General features: G+C 32.4%; 1 long non-coding RNA gene across 1 annotated transcript; it reads right to left on the reverse strand.

Annotated features, from left to right (window-relative positions):
• Positions 1 to 392: 392 nt before the first annotated feature.
• LOC111208292 lies at positions 393 to 2,483 on the reverse strand. Its single transcript, XR_002660278.2, has 2 exons — positions 1,267 to 2,483; positions 393 to 1,155 (listed from the first exon to the last, which is right to left on the reverse strand). It is a non-coding gene; the product is annotated as an uncharacterized LOC111208292 (long non-coding RNA).
• Positions 2,484 to 5,843: the final 3,360 nt, after the last annotated feature.

Here is a 5,843-nt window from a genome sequence, read left to right on the forward strand (position 1 = left end):
TCAGTGTCGCTTGGAGCAATGTTGAAGCTACACATCACAAGAAACATTTATTATCCAATCAATCATTTCATAATATAGGCCAACAAAACCAACATGTTAAAACATACTCTCTCTCTCTCTTTCAATAAGATACGTATTTTTAAACTTTTCACACATATTAATAAAACATGTAATAAAAACATAATTTTCTGTGATTATCTTTTTCCATAATTCTAACCCAATAAGATTCAATAAATGCAATTATTTTTTTTGAAATTTTCAATTAATCATTATTTTTTTTTGACGCAATTAATCATTATTAGTTCATAAAATATGCCCTGAAAATACACAAAAATATGTTTTTTTGAATTTTTTTTTTCTAAAACATGTAGCTTTATGAAACGGAGAGAATATAATTTTATCAATTTTTATTATAAGGAAATCATATATATACAGACAAACATGTACATATAGAAAGATCCCCAATAAGTGCATAGTATTGCACACCGGAATTAAAACGGGGGGACAAAGTCAAGAGACAAGTGTCTTATAATGATATGTAGACGGTGAAAAACACAATGAGGATATGTAGTGGGCATGTGATTAAACATTATCATATGCTATATAGATAAATATTCTAACATTAATTGATACAGTTTTTTTATACATACACGTCACCAGAGACGTAAATGGGCAGCGCGCGCAGTTGTAGTGGAATTCGTGCAATCAACCACTAATTTAGGAGGGAAATGAAGCAAAGTTACATTATCTGAGATAATTGTGCGTGTTATTGGTGGAATTGGTGACCTTTTCAAAATATATTCTTTGGTGGATTTTTTCTTCATACCTGTATGCATGTAATAAAAAACATTTACCCATTTTTAGCTGTTTGGAAGTATTGCTGAACCATTTTACCTGGCTAAAGATATTTTCATACAATACTTTTACATATATGATTCTTCAACTTAACAATCCCTTATTTTAATATCAGAAGTCTATAGCATAGAAAAGAAAATAAACATCATTTGAAAATATCTTAGAAAGTATTATAAGTTTTATTATCAGCAATGAGGGTCCATTACGATATAAGGAATGTTCAAAGGAAAACTTATGGGATTCTTGTTCGACGAAAGTTCTTTGTAGGATCATCATGCATGCGCTTGCGTACCACTTTTTCTAAATAATAAAGTTTGGACACGAAAGACAAGTTTAGAGTAGTTTCCTTGTTTTATGCAATATTCTTGTGTGTGTGTGTGTGTGGATATATAGAGAGAATATATGACTTACCATTTAGGTCACATGTATCTTGTTGAAAGAGAGTTTCTTTCCCTTACAGTTCTAAAACCAAAATATATAGAGAATATATGACTTATGTCTGGATCACATTATGCATGGTGGTGTGGTATACTTGGAGGACTGGCATCAGCTTGTCTACTCTTTAAAATTTGCTATGAAAACATTATATATATATATATATATAAATATATATATATATATATATGTTTTTGTAAGCGCTACGAAAACTGTTGTAACGGACCAGATGCACTCCTGGGTCAAATGCTCTACTAGAGCCAGACCGGATGCCCGTGCTGGAGGCCAGACGCTCAACTAGAGCAGATGTCCATCACCAGATGTCCAATCCCTCGCTTAATATGATATTGTCCGTTTTGGGCCTAAGCCCTCACAGATTTGTTTTTGGGTCGTTACTCCCAAAATGCCTCATACTAAGTGGAATTGGACCAGCTATATATATTAGACTTTATTCTGTCTAATATCCGATGTGAGACTTGAATTGCCTTTTTATTTATTCTGACAATCCTCCCCTCAAACCAAGGACCACAGAACCTTGGCTCTAATACCAATCTATTGTAACGGACCAGATGCACTCCTGGGCCAGATGCTCTACTAGAGCCAGACCGGATGCCCGTGCTGGAGGCCAGACGCTCAACTAGAGCAGATGTCCATCACCAGATGTCCATCACCAGATGTCCAATCTCTCGCTTAATATGATATTGTCCGCTTTGGGCCTAAGCCCTCACGAATTTATTTTTGGGTCGTTACTTCCAAAATGCCTTATACTAAGTGGAATTGGACCAATTATATATATTAGACTTTATTCTGTCTAATATCCGATGTGGGACTTGGATTGCCTTTTTATTTATTCTGACAAAAACAATATGTTTTGTGATGTAACGTGCAAGCAAAAATGTGTATGAAAAAGCAGACAAAAAGCACAACTTTCACAAAAAGATCAATGTTTAGCAAGGATATGTAAATATGTTGATTTATTTGTTAGTAAAGTTGCCATACAACATTAATTATTCTCTTGTTTTTTAGTTATCTTAAGCATATGTGGTTCATATATATGCTTATATAATAATTTGTTTCGGTAATTTTATATTACCTAATTTTCAGTTTGTTACTACATATAAATAATTTGAGCGGGATAAATTAAAAAGAAGTAAAAATGAATATTTTTGTTATATAAATGAACCATTTGAGATACGGAAACAATCCAAGACAACTACAAATAAACTGGAAGTAAACAATTCATGTTAATGTGTTTCATTTCATCGAATCTCCTATATATTAATAGAGAAACATTTAAAAAGTTATAACATGTAGTTTGTACTAATTAAAAAAGTACTCTTATGAGTTGTCACGTAATTGGAATGCCAATTTTGCTTACGTGGCGGCTTGAGAATCAATTGAGAATTTTGTTACTCCAAAATTAAATTGATAGGAAATGTTATCTTATATAGTATGTCCATTATGTACCATTCATTTATCAAATTGAAATTAGTATATATTCTTTCCTTAAATAAAACCTACGGAATTACCTAATGTAATTAAGATATATATGACAATTAATGATTTTAAATAATAAAAATTTGCTAACAATCTGTATACTTTCTATCATTTTTGTTTAATTATTTATTATCAAAAATAAATTACACAATTACATTAATCATATAATAAAAATTTAGATTTTTTTGTATATGTTGTGTTTTGAATTTTTCAAAACAAATATAAATTACTAAAACTGTTAAAAGTCTTACATAAACTTTTGTGATCAAAGTTTAAGTTTTTTTTATAATAAGATACAATGATTATAAAATCGTATGAATAAATAATTTTATTTTAATAGGTGTATATGTTAATATATATATATTTCATATGGTTTAAATTAAACTATACATCATATGAAAGTACATATTTATATTTTTATATCTGCGTTGAACATATATTGAAACATTAATATTTTAATTTTGAAATCTTCATTTTTTTTTAAAATGATTATAAATTATTGAAACCACTAAACATTCCACATTAAAAAAATCGTTGGTGTAGAATTTTGTTACAATGTAAATAATCATAAAATCATATGAGTAGAAACCTCATTTAATAAATATACATATTAAAAGTATACTATATATCTATGTTAATATCATTTAAATTTAATTATATATCATATACGATAGATAATATTGATTGTTTTGATTTATTTACCCTAAAATGATTGCTAATAAACAAGAGCGGTCGTTTGATTTATATGCGCACGCCAATTTATTACATAATAGTAACTGATTTCTTAGTTATTTAATATATAATTACTATTTTATCATTTCATAATATGCACTAAAAAATAAAATAAGTAGTAAATATAAAATATTTATTCTGTATAAGGCGTGGTCTTAGTCTAAGTGTGTATCTTAAATATTTTCAAAATCTCAGGACAAAACAAAATAACAAAATGAGAATAAACTCATAAATCGATATTTATATCGAGCAATAACCAAAATAAAAAAAGGACACAAAAATGAGAAAAATATTGAAGATAGATAGGATATTCACGTGAACGTAAACTTTCTACAACCATAATTAACTTTAAATTGCTAAATCATAAAACCGAGCTGGCATAGTTTCATTGTAACTAAATAGTATGACTGAGATTCTTCGGCGTAACCGTTAGGTTCTTATACGATAAGTAATTTTTTGACCTAAAATATTTTTAAAAATGGGATCAGCTCAGCAGTAAAAAAATTATGTAATTAACAATTTTTTAAAAAAAATTGTTTAAAGGCCAAAAATATTAATTCGACCAAGAATATAAATTTTATTTTTTCCATACGATATCTTTATAAATAAAGTTGACTTGCGTCTCTTCTCTTGCGTCCACGTCATCAGGGAGGCAAAGGCTTTTTGTGTCACCTGGCAGAATATGAACAGCTTACTAATGTTGCTTCTCGTGTTTTGTAATACATATTTGCGCCGATGTGATTAAATATGTGGGCTTTTTATTCTTAGTTCCTCTGGGTATGTCCTCTGGTATTTTCGCCGACTCGGACCTGATTACATCGTTGTGTTTTGAGGATATCGTTGTCCATGTTATCTTCTTCCCCAGATTTAACTCTTAATCACTACAAAATACTTAGTGTAGATTTTAGGATCTACATTTTGGCGCCGACTGTGGAGAAGAAAAACGAAAAACATCCTTGATAGGAACCCGATCTAAGGCTTGTAAGCACGGAAATAGATTCATCTCATATGGTGTCCAATACCACAATAAACGAACCATCACACCACGATGACATCGATCTCAATGGATCATAAACAAGAAACGGAACATGAGAATCGATCCCGACCTCAGCTAAATTGAATCTTCGTTGCTGATAAAAATAATTCATCTCGCCAAGTTTCACCAATAACCTTCTCAAACCATAGCAGACCGGCGACGAGTTCTGATAGCCCGACCTCCCGAGTTCGGGTCCGGTCAAATGATCGTCCAACACGAGAAAAGTTTGGTAACCGAGCTAATGCACTCAAACGAATACCTATGCCGAGGCAGAAGAATGTAAAATGTCCTGATTAACAGAACGCAAAAGCAAGAAATTATCGGTATTGTCTTGGACGGCTCAGAATAAGACAAAGAAAACGACTTCGCTACGCGTCGAGCATGAATCCTTGATTAATAAATGGTCAGAAGTGAGGAAGAATCTTGATGAGACCATATCACAATATCACGAGCGTGTTTGGACTGTGCACAATGACTAAATACACCAACAAAGGAACCATAAATATCTTGACCACCGTTTGGTGGAAGGGAAGAAGCGGAGCTCGCCAAGCTCGAAAACTAAAAGATTTACTCTCCCTTCGGCCACAGCCTCATGTCTCGAACACAGTTCTAGGTGTTCCCGATTTTACCATATCCAAAACCGAATGTTTCAAGACTGGAAGCGCAAAGACTCCACGAAAAGAAGGGCTCGAGATCTTAGAATCCATAAACACCAGATATCTCATCATTATGAAAAGAGGACAGGAAACGACAGAAGTGGAAAGAAGCATGATCAAATATAGACATCTCAAGGTCTTGGATTCGTTATTTACTCGTAACCTGCACACCCAATTTCCTGTTTGAGACACGAATCGACGAACTCGACATCTCGTTCAAGACCAACGATATCGATGTCTCACTCGAGATGATTATAAATTAAGTCATATGAGACATGAACTAAGGTTACTATCTACTCAAACCCCACGAACAAGAGCTCAGAAGCTGGAGATCCCCGACTACAAGCACCCGCCTCTCACCTTTCGGCGAAGAGGAGTTCTCAATGCTCAAGAGAAACAATTAAAACACATCCCAACGAGATCTCGAGCTGACGACACACCATTCGCTATGATCTTTCTATGACGTAAGAACTTCCCTGTATTTGTACAATAAGAGACGAGATCATATTATAACTATGATAGACGAACAAGGGTACAAGTTCTTCTATCACGATCACGATGTTGAACTCGTGAGTGTGACATTTACACAAACAAAAATCAAACCCAATATTGTTCCTTACATACTCATAATA

This window comes from Brassica napus, chromosome C7, assembly GCF_020379485.1.
Source record: "Brassica napus cultivar Da-Ae chromosome C7, Da-Ae, whole genome shotgun sequence".
NCBI classification, from domain to species: Eukaryota; Viridiplantae; Streptophyta; class Magnoliopsida; order Brassicales; family Brassicaceae; genus Brassica; species Brassica napus.